We start from the raw sequence: 15000 nt of genomic DNA, 5'->3' as shown, positions 1-15000 counted from the left end.
ACAGGGCGGGCGTTTGGACCCGGTTGTCCGGGAGCGGGTCCGCAACGGCGGGAGATTGCCTGGGTTTGGCCGGCCGGCAGTCGAACGCCTTTCGCTCCGGACTCCCGTGTCCGATTTCGGTCAGGGAGGGCTCGTTGGAAAGCCCCGGCGCTGGCGCACACTATATTATCGGCCTGGACCCCGGCAAGTTCGGGAAAGTGTCGCAGTCCCGTAGCGGCTGCCGCCCCGTCGGTCAGCGGCAGCTTATCGGGGATAACTTCGGGACGGAAAGTCCGATCCGGTTGGGGTGAACTGCGACTGAACGGGGTGGGGGGGCCGCACAGACCAGTAGCGGGCTTGTGCAGCTGCCGCTTGGCCCGGCCGAGGTACAGCCGTTGGCTGGAGACCGCTTTCCGACTGCTGAGCCGGAGCCGCGGGGGCCCACCTTGACGCGCCGGCTGTACTAGCAAGCCAGGGGCAAGGGGCATCCAGTGGTACCGGAACGGAGTCGGTCCGACACCGGGAAGCCGGGTGCCCGTCGCTCCGAATCGAGCCCGGTGTTTTCGTGCGTGTAACAGGGCGGGCGTTTGGACCCGGTTGTCCGGGAGCGGGTCCGCAACGGCGGGAGGTTGCCTGTGTTTGGCCGGCCGGCAGTCGAACGCCTTTGGCTCCGGACTCCCGTGTCCGATTTCGGTCAGGGAGGGCTCGTTGGAAAGCCCCGGCGCTGGCGCACACTATATTATCGGCCTGGACCCCGGCAAGTTCGGGAAAGTGTCGCAGTCCCGTAGCGGCTGCCGCCCCGTCGGTCAGCGGCAGCTTATCGGGGATAACTTCGGGACGGAAAGTCCGATCCGGTTGGGGTGAACTGCTACTGAACGGGGTGGGGGGGCCGCACAGACCAGTAGCGGGCTTGTGCAGCTGCCGCTTGGCCCGGCCGAGGTACAGCCGTTGGCTGGAGACCGCTTTCCGACTGCTGAGCCGGAGCCGCGGGGGCCCACCTTGACGCGCCGGCTGTCCTAGCAAGCCAGGGGCAAGGGGCATCCAGTGGTACCGGAACGGAGTCGGTCCGACACCGGGAAGCCGGGTGCCCGTCGCTCCGAATCGAGCCCGGTGTTTTCGTGCGTGTAACAGGGCGGGCGTTTGGACCCGGTTGTCCGGGAGCGGGTCCGCAACGGCGGGAGGTTGCCTGAGTTTGGCCGGCCGGCAGTCGAACGCCTTTGGCTCCGGACTCCCGTGTCCGATTTCGGTCAGGGAGGGCTCATTGGAAAGCCCCGGCGCTGGCGCACACTATATTATCGGACTGGATCCCGGCAAGTTCGGGAAAGTGTCGGCGACCCGTACCGGCTGCCGCCCCGTCGGTCAGCGGCAGCTTATCGGGGATAACTTCGGGAAGTAAAGTCCGATCCGGTCGGGGTCAACTGCCACTGAACGGGGTGGCGGGGCCGCACAGACCAGTAGCGGGCTTGTGTAGCTGCCCCTTTCCCCGGCCGAGGTACAGCCGTTGGCTGGAGACCGCTTTCCGACTGCTGAGCCGGAGCCGCGGGGGCCCACCTTGACGCGCCGGCTGTCCTAGCAAGCCAGGGGCAAGGGGCATCCAAGGGTACCGGAACGGAGTCGGTCCGACACCGGGAAGCCGGGTGCCCGTCGCTCCGAATCGAGCCCGGTGTTTTCGTGCGTGTAACGAGGCGGGCGTTTGGACCCGGTTGTCCTGGAGCGGGTCCGCAACGGCGGGGGATTGCCTGTGTTTGGCCGGCCGGCAGTCGAACGCCTATCGCTCTGGACTCCCGTGTCCGATTTCGGTCAGGGAGGGCTCGTTGGAAAGCCCCGGCGCTGGCGCACACTATATTATCGGCCTGGACCCCGGCAAGTTCGGCAAAGTGTCGCCATCCCGCAGCGGCTGACGGGCCGCCGGTGAGCGGCAGCTTATCGGGCATAACTTCGGGAGGGAAAGTCCGATCCGGTCCGGATCAACGGCAGCCGAACGGGGTGGCGGGCCCGCACAGACCAGTGCCTGGCTTGTGTAGCTGCCCCTTTCCCCGGCCGAGGTACAGCCGTTGGCTGGAGACCACTTTCCGACCACTGAGACGGCGGGGCGGGGGGCGGCCTGCACGCGCCGGCTGCCAGAGCAAGCCAGGGGCAAGGGGCATCCAACGGTATCTGAACGGAGTCGGTCCGACACCGGGAAGCCGGGTGCCCGTCGCTCCGAATCGAGCCTGGGGTATACGTGTGTTTAACAAGGCGGGCGTTTGGACCCGGTTGCCCGGCACCAGTCGAACGCCTGTCGCTCCCGACTCCCGTGTCCGATTTCGTTCGGGGATGGCTCGTTGGAAAGCCCCGGCGCTGGCGCACACTATATTATCGGCCTGGACCCCGGCAAGTTCGGGAAAGTGTCGCCGTCCCGCAGCGGCTGACGGGCCGTCGGTCAGCGGCAGCTTATCGGGGATAACTTCGGGAAGGAAAGTCCGATCCGGTCGGGGACAACGGCAGCTGAACGGGGTGGCGGGGCCGCACAGAGCAGTGCCTCGCTTGTGTAGCTGCCTCTTTCCGCGGCCGAGGTACAGCCGTTGGCTGGAGACCGCTTTCCGACCACTGAGACGGCGGGGCAGGGGGCGGCCTGCACGCGCCGGCTGCCAGAGCAAGCCAGGGGCAAGGGGCATCCAGCGGTATCTGAACGGAGTCGGTCCGACACCGAGAAGCCGGGTGCCCGTCGCTCCGAAGCGAGACCGGGGTTTTTCGTGTGTAACGTGGCGGGCCTTTGGACCCGGTTGGCCGGGCGGCAGTGGAACACACACAGACACTCGCATACACTGAGAGAGACAGAGAGAAGATAGAGATACACAGAGTGAGAAAGACAAAGTCAACTCAGTAACTGAAATGTGAAAACTGACAACTGGGAAACCAAAAGTCAGAGTGGCAAATGATGAACCAAGGTGGCAAATGATTAACTGAAAACTTGTCATTCACATTTGGGACGGAATTCAGGATGGGAATGTATTCGGCCGCCTTACCGGGGCTTGGGGGTGCTGCTTTCCCGCTTGTGGAACCGAGTTGGGGTCGTCAAATGGCCTGGTGCATTGTTTGAAACACTGGTTAATGAGTTGTCAAGGTCGGAAATCATAGAACATAAGAGCAGCTCATTAACTGAAATTTTGAACATCGACAACTGGTTAACCAAAAGCCACAGCGACAAATGATTAACCAAGGAGGCAACTCATTAACTGAATTTCGAACATCGACAACTGGATAACCAAAAGACACAGGGACAAATGAGTAACCAAAGGGCCAACTCATTAACTGAAATTTCAAAGAGGCAACTCATTAACTGAAATTTTGAACATCGACAACTGGTTAACCAAAAGCCAGAGCGACAAATGATTAACCAAGGAGGCAACTCATTAACTGAATTTCGAACATCGACAACTGGATAACCAAAAGACACAGGGACAAATGAGTAACCAAAGGGCCAACTCATTAACTGAAATTTCAAAGAGGCAACTCATTAACTGAATTTCGAACATCGACAACTGGTTAACCAAGAGTCAGAGCGACAAATGATTAACCAAGGAGGCAACTCAATAACTGAATTTCGAACATCGACAACTGGTTAACCAAGTGTCAGAGCGACAAATGATTAACCAAGGAGGCAACTCATTAACTGAATTTCGAACATCGACAACTGGTTAACCAAAAGACACAGGGACAAATGAGTAACCAAAGGGCCAACTCATTAACTGAAATTTCAAAGAGGCAACTCATTAACTGAAATTTTGAACATCGACAACTGGTTAACCAAAAGCCAGAGCGACAAATGATTAACCAAGGAGGCAACTCAGTAACTGAATTTCGAACATCGACAACTGGATAACCAAAAGACACAGGGACAAATGAGTAACCAAAGGGCCAACTCATTAACTGAAATTTCAAAGAGGCAACTCATTAACTGAAATTTTGAACATCGACAACTGGTTAACCAAAAGCCAGAGCGACAAATGATTAACCAAGGAGGCAACTCATTAACTGAATTTCGAACATCGACAACTGGTTAACCAAAAGACACAGGGACAAATGAGTAACCAAAGGGCCAACTCATTAACTGAAATTTCAAAGAGGCAACTCATTAACTGAATTTCGAACATCGACAACTGGTTAACCAAGAGTCAGAGCGACAAATGATTAACCAAGGAGGCAACTCAATAACTGAATTTCGAACATCGACAACTGGTTAACCAAGAGTCAGAGCGACAAATGATTAACCAAGGAGGCAACTCATTAACTGAATTTCGAACATCGACAACTGGATAACCAAAAGACACAGGGACAAATGAGTAACCAAAGGGCCAACTCATTAACTGAAATTTCAAAGAGGCAACTCATTAACTGAAATTTTGAACATCGACAACTGGTTAACCAAAAGCCAGAGCGACAAATGATTAACCAAGGAGGCAACTCATTAACTGAAATTCGAACATCGACAACTGGTTAACCAAAAGCCAGAGCGACAAATGATTAACCAAGGAGGCAACTCATTAACTGAATTTCGAACATCGACAACTGGTTAACCAAAAGACACAGGGACAAATGAGTAACCAAAGGGCCAACTCATTAACTGAAATTTCAAAGAGGCAACTCATTAACTGAAATTTTGAACATCGACAACTGGTTAACCAAAAGCCAGAGCGACAAATGATTAACCAAGGAGGCAACTCAGTAACTGAATTTCGAACATCGACAACTGGATAACCAAAAGACACAGGGACAAATGAGTAACCAAAGGGCCAACTCATTAACTGAAATTTCAAAGAGGCAACTCATTAACTGAAATTTTGAACATCGACAACTGGTTAACCAAAAGCCAGAGCGACAAATGATTAACCAAGGAGGCAACTCATTAACTGAATTTCGAACATCGACAACTGGTTAACCAAAAGACACAGGGACAAATGAGTAACCAAAGGGCCAACTCATTAACTGAAATTTCAAAGAGGCAACTCATTAACTGAATTTCGAACATCGACAACTGGTTAACCAAGAGTCAGAGCGACAAATGATTAACCAAGGAGGCAACTCAATAACTGAATTTCGAACATCGACAACTGGTTAACCAAGAGTCAGAGCGACAAATGATTAACCAAGGAGGCAACTCATTAACTGAATTTCGAACATCGACAACTGGATAACCAAAAGACACAGGGACAAATGAGTAACCAAAGGGCCAACTCATTAACTGAAATTTCAAAGAGGCAACTCATTAACTGAAATTTTGAACATCGACAACTGGTTAACCAAAAGCCAGAGCGACAAATGATTAACCAAGGAGGCAACTCATTAACTGAAATTCGAACATCGACAACTGGTTAACCAAAAGCCAGAGCGACAAATGATTAACCAAGGAGGCAACTCATTAACTGAATTTCGAACATCGACAACTGGTTAACCAAAAGACACAGGGACAAATGAGTAACCAAAGGGCCAACTCATTAACTGAAATTTCAAAGAGGCAACTCATTAACTGAAATTTTGAACATCGACAACTGGTTAACCAAAAGCCAGAGCGACAAATGATTAACCAAGGAGGCAACTCATTAACTGAATTTCGAACATCGACAACTGGTTAACCAAATGTCAGAGCGACAAATGATTAACCAAGGAGGCAACTCATTAACTGAATTTCGAACATCGACAACTGGTTAACCAAAAGACACAGGGACAAATGAGTAACCAAAGGGCCAACTCATTAACTGAAATTTCAAAGAGGCTACTCATTAACTGAAATTTGAACATCGACAACTGGTTAACCAAATGTCAGAGCGACAAATGAGTAACCAAGCAGGCAACTGATTAACTGAAAACTTGTCATTCACATTTGGGACGGAATTCACGATGGGAATGTATTCGGCCCCCTTACCGGGCCTTGGGGTGCTGCTTTCCCGCTTGTGGAACCGAGTTGGGGTCGTCAAATGGCCTGGTGCATTGTTTGAAACACTGGTTAATGAGTTGTCAAGGTCGGAAATCATAGAACATAAGAGCAGCTCATTAACTGAAATTTTGAACATCGACAACTGGTTAACCAAAAGCCAGAGCGACAAATGATTAACCAAGGAGGCAACTCATTAACTGAATTTCGAACATCGACAACTGGTTAACCAAATGTCAGAGCGACAAATGATTAACCAAGGAGGCAACTCAGTAACTGAATTTCGAACATCGACAACTGGTTAACCAAGAGTCAGGGCGACAAATGATTAACCAAGGAGGCAACTCATTAACTGAATTTCGAACATCGACAACTGGGTAACCAAAAGACACAGGGACAAATGAGTAACCAAAGGGCCAACTCATTAACTGAAATTTCAAAGAGGCTACTCATTAACTGAAATTTGAACATCGACAACTGGTTAACCAAATGTCAGAGCGACAAATGAGTAACCAAGCAGGCAACTGATTAACTGAAAACTTGTCATTCACATTAGGGACGGAATTCACGATGGGAATGTATTCGGCCCCCTTACCGGGCCTTGGGGTGCTGCTTTCCCGCTTGTGGAACCGAGTTGGGGTCGTCAAATGGCCTGGTGCATTGTTTGAAACACTGGTTAATGAGTTGTCAAGGTCGGAAATCATAGAACATAAGAGCAGCTCATTAACTGAAATTTTGAACATCGACAACTGGTTAACCAAAAGCCAGAGCGACAAATGATTAACCAAGGAGGCAACTCATTAACTGAATTTCGAACATCGACAACTGGTTAACCAAATGTCAGAGCGACAAATGATTAACCAAGGAGGCAACTCAGTAACTGAATTTCGAACATCGACAACTGGTTAACCAAGAGTCAGGGCGACAAATGATTAACCAAGGAGGCAACTCATTAACTGAATTTCGAACATCGACAACTGGGTAACCAAAAGACACAGGGACAAATGAGTAACCAAAGGGCCAACTCATTAACTGAAATTTCAAAGAGGCTACTCATTAACTGAAATTTGAACATCGACAACTGGTTAACCAAATGTCAGAGCGACAAATGAGTAACCAAGCAGGCAACTGATTAACTGAAAACTTGTCATTCACATTAGGGACGGAATTCACGATGGGAATGTATTCGGCCCCCTTACCGGGCCTTGGGGTGCTGCTTTCCCGCTTGTGGAACCGAGTTGGGGTCGTCAAATGGCCTGGTGCATTGTTTGAAACACTGGTTAATGAGTTGTCAAGGTAGGAAATCATAGAACATAAGAGCAGCTCATTAACTGAAATTTTGAACATCGACAACTGGTTAACCAAAAGCCAGAGCGACAAATGATTAACCAAGGAGGCAACTCATTAACTGAATTTCGAACATCGACAACTGGTTAACCAAATGTCAGAGCGACAAATGATTAACCAAGGAGGCAACTCAGTAACTGAATTTCGAACATCGACAACTGGATAACCAAGAGTCAGGGCGACAAATGATTAACCAAGGAGGCAACTCATTAACTGAATTTCGAACATCGACAACTGGGTAACCAAAAGACACAGGGACAAATGAGTAACCAAAGGGCCAACTCATTAACTGAAATTTCAAAGAGGCTACTCATTAACTGAAATTTGAACATCGACAACTGGTTAACCAAATGTCAGAGCGACAAATGAGTAACCAAGCAGGCAACTGATTAACTGAAAACTTGTCATTCACATTAGGGACGGAATTCACGATGGGAATGTATTCGGCCCCCTTACCGGGCCTTGGGGTGCTGCTTTCCCGCTTGTGGAACCGAGTTGGGGTCGTCAAATGGCCTGGTGCATTGTTTGAAACACTGGTTAATGAGTTGTCAAGGTCGGAAATCATAGAACATAAGAGCAGCTCATTAACTGAAATTTTGAACATCGACAACTGGTTAACCAAAAGCCAGAGCGACAAATGATTAACCAAGGAGGCAACTCATTAACTGAATTTCGAACATCGACAACTGGTTAACCAAATGTCAGAGCGACAAATGATTAACCAAGGAGGCAACTCAGTAACTGAATTTCGAACATCGACAACTGGTTAACCAAGAGTCAGGGCGACAAATGATTAACCAAGGAGGCAACTCATTAACTGAATTTCGAACATCGACAACTGGGTAACCAAAAGACACAGGGACAAATGAGTAACCAAAGGGCCAACTCATTAACTGAAATTTCAAAGAGGCTACTCATTAACTGAAATTTGAACATCGACAACTGGTTAACCAAATGTCAGAGCGACAAATGAGTAACCAAGCAGGCAACTGATTAACTGAAAACTTGTCATTCACATTAGGGACGGAATTCACGATGGGAATGTATTCGGCCCCCTTACCGGGCCTTGGGGTGCTGCTTTCCCGCTTGTGGAACCGAGTTGGGGTCGTCAAATGGCCTGGTGCATTGTTTGAAACACTGGTTAATGAGTTGTCAAGGTCGGAAATCATAGAACATAAGAGCAGCTCATTAACTGAAATTTTGAACATCGACAACTGGTTAACCAAAAGCCAGAGCGACAAATGATTAACCAAGGAGGCAACTCATTAACTGAATTTCGAACATCGACAACTGGTTAACCAAATGTCAGAGCGACAAATGATTAACCAAGGAGGCAACTCAGTAACTGAATTTCGAACATCGACAACTGGATAACCAAGAGTCAGGGCGACAAATGATTAACCAAGGAGGCAACTCATTAACTGAATTTCGAACATCGACAACTGGGTAACCAAAAGACACAGGGACAAATGAGTAACCAAAGGGCCAACTCATTAACTGAAATTTCAAAGAGGCTACTCATTAACTGAAATTTGAACATCGACAACTGGTTAACCAAATGTCAGAGCGACAAATGAGTAACCAAGCAGGCAACTGATTAACTGAAAACTTGTCATTCACATTAGGGACGGAATTCACGATGGGAATGTATTCGGCCCCCTTACCGGGCCTTGGGGTGCTGCTTTCCCGCTTGTGGAACCGAGTTGGGGTCGTCAAATGGCCTGGTGCATTGTTTGAAACACTGGTTAATGAGTTGTCAAGGTCGGAAATCATAGAACATAAGAGCAGCTCATTAACTGAAATTTTGAACATCGACAACTGGTTAACCAAAAGCCAGAGCGACAAATGATTAACCAAGGAGGCAACTCATTAACTGAATTTCGAACATCGACAACTGGGTAACCAAATGTCAGAGCGACAAATGAGTAACCAAGGAGGCAACTCATTAACTGAATTTCGAACATCGACAACTGGTTAACCAAGAGTCAGGGCGACAAATGATTAACCAAGGAGGCAACTCATTAACTGAATTTCGAACATCGACAACTGGGTAACCAAAAGACACAGGGACAAATGAGTAACCAAAGGGCCAACTCATTAACTGAAATTTCAAAGAGGCTACTCATTAACTGAAATTTGAACATCGACAACTGGTTAACCAAATGTCAGAGCGACAAATGAGTAACCAAGCAGGCAACTGATTAACTGAAAACTTGTCATTCACATTAGGGACGGAATTCACGATGGGAATGTATTCGGCCCCCTTACCGGGCCTTGGGGTGCTGCTTTCCCGCTTGTGGAACCGAGTTGGGGTCGTCAAATGGCCTGGTGCATTGTTTGAAACACTGGTTAATGAGTTGTCAAGGTAGGAAATCATAGAACATAAGAGCAGCTCATTAACTGAAATTTTGAACATCGACAACTGGTTAACCAAAAGCCAGAGCGACAAATGAATAACCAAGGAGGCAACTCATTAACTGAATTTCGAACATCGACAACTGGTTAACCAAGAGTCAGGGCGACAAATGATTAACCAAGGAGGCAACTCATTAACTGAATTTCGAACATCGACAACTGGGTAACCAAAAGACACAGGGACAAATGAGTAACCAAAGGGCCAACTCATTAACTGAAATTTCAAAGAGGCAACTCATTAACTGAAATTTTGAACATCGACAACTGGTTAACCAAAAGCCAGAGCGACAAATGATTAACCAAGGAGGCAACTCAGTAACTGAATTTCGAACATCGACAACTGGTTAACCAAATGTCAGAGCGACAAATGATTAACCAAGGAGGCAACTCATTAACTGAATTTCGAACATCGACAACTGGCTAACCAAGAGTCAGAGCGACAAATGATTAACCAAGGAGGCAACTCATTAACTGAATTTCGAACATCGACAACTGGGTAACCAAAAGACACAGGGACAAATGAGTAACCAAAGGGCCAACTCATTAACTGAAATTTCAAAGAGGCTACTCATTAACTGAAATTTGAACATCGACAACTGGGTAACCAAATGTCAGAGCGACAAATGATTAACCAAGCAGGCAACTGATTAACTGAAAACTTGTCATTCACATTTGGGACGGAATTCAGGATGGGAATGTATTCGGCCCCCTTACCGGGCCTTGGGGTGCTGCTTTCCCGCTTGTGGAACCGAGTTGGGGTCGTCAAATGGCCTGGTGCATTGTTTGAAACACTGGTTAATGAGTTGTCAAGGTCGGAAATCATAGAACATAAGAGCAGCTCATTAACTGAAATTTTGAACATCGACAACTGGTTAACCAAAAGCCAGAGCGACAAATGATTAACCAAGGAGGCAACTCAGTAACTGAATTTCGAACATCGACAACTGGTTAACCAAGAGTCAGAGCGACAAATGATTAACCAAGGAGGCAACTCATTAACTGAATTTCGAACATCGACAACTGGGTAACCAAAAGACACAGGGACAAATGAGTAACCAAAGGGCCAACTCATTAACTGAAATTTCAAAGAGGCTACTCATTAACTGAAATTTGAACATCGACAACTGGGTAACCAAATGTCAGAGCGACAAATGATTAACCAAGCAGGCAACTGATTAACTGAAAACTTGTCATTCACATTTGGGACGGAATTCAGGATGGGAATGTATTCGGCCCCCTTACCGGGCCTTGGGGGTGCTGCTTTCCCGCTTGTGGAACCGAGTTGGGGTCGTCAAATGGCCTGGTGCATTGTTTGAAACACTGGTTAATGAGTTGTCAAGGTCGGAAATCATAGAACATAAGAGCAGCTCATTAACTGAAATTTTGAACATCGACAACTGGTTAACCAAAAGCCAGAGCGACAAATGATTAACCAAGGAGGCAACTCATTAACTGAATTTCGAACATCGACAACTGGTTAACCAAAAGACACAGGGACAAATGAGTAACCAAAGGGCCAACTCATTAACTGAAATTTCAAAGAGGCAACTCATTAACTGAAATTTCGAACATCGACAACTGGTTAACCAAAAGCCAGAGCGACAAATGATTAACCAAGGAGGCAACTCATTAACTGAATTTCGAACATCGACAACTGGATAACCAAAAGACACAGGGACAAATGAGTAACCAAAGGGCCAACTCATTAACTGAAATTTCAAAGAGGCAACTCATTAACTGAAATTTTGAACATCGACAACTGGGTAACCAAAAGCCAGAGCGACAAATGATTAACCAAGGAGGCAACTCATTAACTGAATTTCGAACATCGAAAACTGGCTAACCAAATGTCAGAGCGACAAATGATTAACCAAGGAGGCAACTCATTAACTGAATTTCGAACATCGACAACTGGTTAACCAAGAGTCAGAGCGACAAATGATTAACCAAGGAGGCAACTCATTAACTGAATTTCGAACATCGACAACTGGGTAACCAAAAGACACAGGGACAAATGAGTAACCAAAGGGCCAACTCATTAACTGAAATTTCAAAGAGGCTACTCATTAACTGAAATTTGAACATCGACAACTGGTTAACCAAATGTCAGAGCGACAAATGAGTAACCAAGCAGGCAACTGATTAACTGAAAACTTGTCATTCACATTTGGGACGGAATTCACGATGGGAATGTATTCGGCCCCCTTACCGGGCCTTGGGGTGCTGCTTTCCCGCTTGTGGAACCGAGTTGGGGTCGTCAAATGGCCTGGTGCATTGTTTGAAACACTGGTTAATGAGTTGTCAAGGTAGGAAATCATAGAACATAAGAGCAGCTCATTAACTGAAATTTTGAACATCGACAACTGGTTAACCAAGAGTCAGAGCGACAAATGATTAACCAAGGAGGCAACTCATTAACTGAATTTCGAACATCGACAACTGGTTAACCAAAAGACACAGGGACAAATGAGTAACCAAAGGGCCAACTCATTAACTGAAATTTCAAAGAGGCAACTCAGTAACTGTAATTTTGAACATCGACAACTGGTTAACCAAAAGCCAGAGCGACAAATGAGTAACCAAGGAGGCAACTCATTAACTGAATTTCGAACATCGACAACTGGTAAACCAAAAGACACAGGGACAAATGAGTAACCAAAGGGCCAACTCATTAACTGAAATTTCAAAGAGGCAACTCATTAACTGAATTTCGAACATCGACAACTGGTTAACCAAATGTCAGAGCGACAAATGATTAACCAAGCAGGCAACTGATTAACTGAAATTTTAAAATTGACAACTGGATAACCAAAAGTGGGAACTCATGCTTCGGACGGGCTTACATACGGCAGGCTGACGCCCGGCAGAGGCCCGGGCTTCGCCTCCCTTGCGTAAGCGACCGTCTCCGAATCGATTAAAGGCGTAAAATCGGAGTTCAGAGCGGGAAAATTTTTTCCCGAAAACGGCCGGAAAAAAAAAAATGTCTCCTTTTCCGCCGAGCAGGGTGGCATTCGAACGGGCACGGGAAGCCGCGTCTAACGGTGTAAAAACGGCTTGGCTCCGACGCGGGAGTGCGGAGATATGGCCGTTCAAAGTTGTACTGGAAGTCCGGAAGGAGAAAAATTTGACTGCCTGTAGCCGAAAAAAGTTCCAGCGGTCGGTCACAAAAGTCAAATCCGTCCCGCTGATTTGACACTTGTCATTTCTGGCAGGGGGGATTGGCGGGGTACCTGGAGAATGGTAGGAGGTGGTTTTTCGAGACTTTGTCTGTTTTCCAGATTACTGTCTAGGGCCTCCAGGTCTGCAGAGACCGACCCGGGCTGCCGTCCAACCGACTTTTAACCCTTTTTGGGTGGAAATTTATTTCCATTTTTAACCAATTTTCGGGTTTTTGGTCGGGCTTAAAAACGGCAGCCTGACGCCCGGCAGAGGCCGGGGCTTCGGCTCCCTTGCGTAAGGGACCGTATACGAAACGATTAAAGCCGAAAAATCCGAGTTCAGAGCGGGAATTTTTTTTCCCGAAATCGGCCGAAAAATAAAAAAATTCTCCTTTTCCGCCGAGCAGGGCGGCATTCGAACGGGCACGGGAAGCCGCGTCTAACGGTGTAAAAACGGCTTGGCTCCGACGCGGGAGTGCGGAGATATGGCCGTTCAAAGTTGTACTGGAAGTCCGGAAGGAGAAAAATTTGACTGCCTGTAGCCGAAAAAAGTTCCAGCGGTCGGTCACAAAAGTCAAATCCGTCCCGCTGATTTGACACTTGTCATTTCTGGCAGGGGGGATTGGCGGGGTACCTGGAGAATGGTAGGAGGTGGTTTCTCGAGACTTTGTCTGTTTTCCAGATTACTGTCTAGGGCCTCCAGGTCTGCAGAGACCGACCAGGGCTGCCGTCCAACCGACTTTTAACCCTTTTTGGGTGGAAATTTATTTCCATTTTTAACCAATTTTCGGGTTTTTGGTCGGGCTTAAAAAACGGCAGCCTGACGCCTGGCAGAGGCCGGGGCTTCGGCTCCCCTTGCGTAAGGGACCGTATTCGACCCGATTAAGCCCCGAAAATGGATCCAAATGTCGGCCGACCAAGTAAGCTTGCTGGGGAGAGAGACTAAGTGCCGGGCTGGGCACCTCATTAACCAGTGAAAAGTTTTGGCTGCTGGAGAGACTAAGTCCCAGCCTGGGCACATCATTAACCATAAATGAAAAAGGCGAGGCCGAGTCTGGTGCATGGCTAACTGATTAACCAAATTGGCAAGGCCCGGGCTGAAAGTGAATGAGCGACCCGTGGCCAGGGGGCTGGAATGCGGGAGAGAATCCAACCCCCAAAATATGGAAGTCCGATGAGAAAATATTCGGCCGCCTTTTGCGGGCCTCGGGTGTTGCTTCCCGGCCTGGGAAAGTGAGTTGCTCCCGCCGAATTGACATGTGCATTTAACGATTTCGAGACATGATTAACCAAAACGCGGAAGTCCGATGAGAAAATATTAGGGCCCTTCAAGCGGGCCTCCGGTGATGCTTTCCGGCTTGGGAAAGTGAATTGCTCCCGCCGAATTGACATGTGCATTTAACGATTTCGAGACATGATTAACCAAAACGCGGAAGTCCGATGAGAAAATATTCGGCCGCCTTTTGCGGGCCTCGGGTGTTGCTTCCCGGCCTGGGAAAGTGATTTGCTACCGCCAAATTGACATGTGTCATTTCTGGCAAGTGTCTCAGGACATAGTTAATGAGTTGCAGTTTGGGAAATCATTAACCTCGTCGGAAGTCCCGATGAAGAAAAAAAAAAGTGCCATTTGCGGGGATTTGGGTGCTCCTGGTCGGATAGAGGTGGCCGTTTGACCCGCTGATTTGACACTTGTCATTTCTGGCAGGGGGGGTTGGCGGGGTGCCCGGAGATTTTCGGGAACACGATTTTCAGAACAAAATTCACTCAGCGGGAGCACTTTGAAAATGCCCGAAAAGTGTTACTTTGCTAAAAGGCTCATTTTATCAATATAGAGACCTTTCAAAGAGTATTGGAAAGTCATATTAAAGTGGTTTTGTGGCTTTTATGACTTAATGACAAAAAACTCTAAGTGTGAATCTGAAATCGTAGACAGACAGCAGAAACATATAAATAATTCCAGCGTCTAAGTTTCATTTGCTGTCTGTCACACAGGTGCCTCTGAACCGGTCAGGGCCTGTGACCCCACTGAGCTTGTGTTTTGTGGCTTATGCACACGCAGTGTTTGCACCAAGTTCCCCTGTGTTGTGCGCTCAGTGGGCCCGTCCAAGACAGCAGAAACAAGATGTACATGCCAGCGTCTTTAAAGTTTCATTTGTTGTCTTGTCACACAGGTGCCTCTGAACCGGT

The sequence above is a fragment of the Somniosus microcephalus genome, unplaced genomic scaffold, assembly GCF_052327205.1.
Source record: "Somniosus microcephalus isolate GS21.2 unplaced genomic scaffold, FLI_Smic_1.0 scaffold169, whole genome shotgun sequence".
Lineage (NCBI taxonomy): Eukaryota > Metazoa > Chordata > Chondrichthyes > Squaliformes > Somniosidae > Somniosus > Somniosus microcephalus.
The sequence above is the reverse complement of the archived record's forward strand: the minus strand, read 5'-3'. Positions refer to the sequence as shown.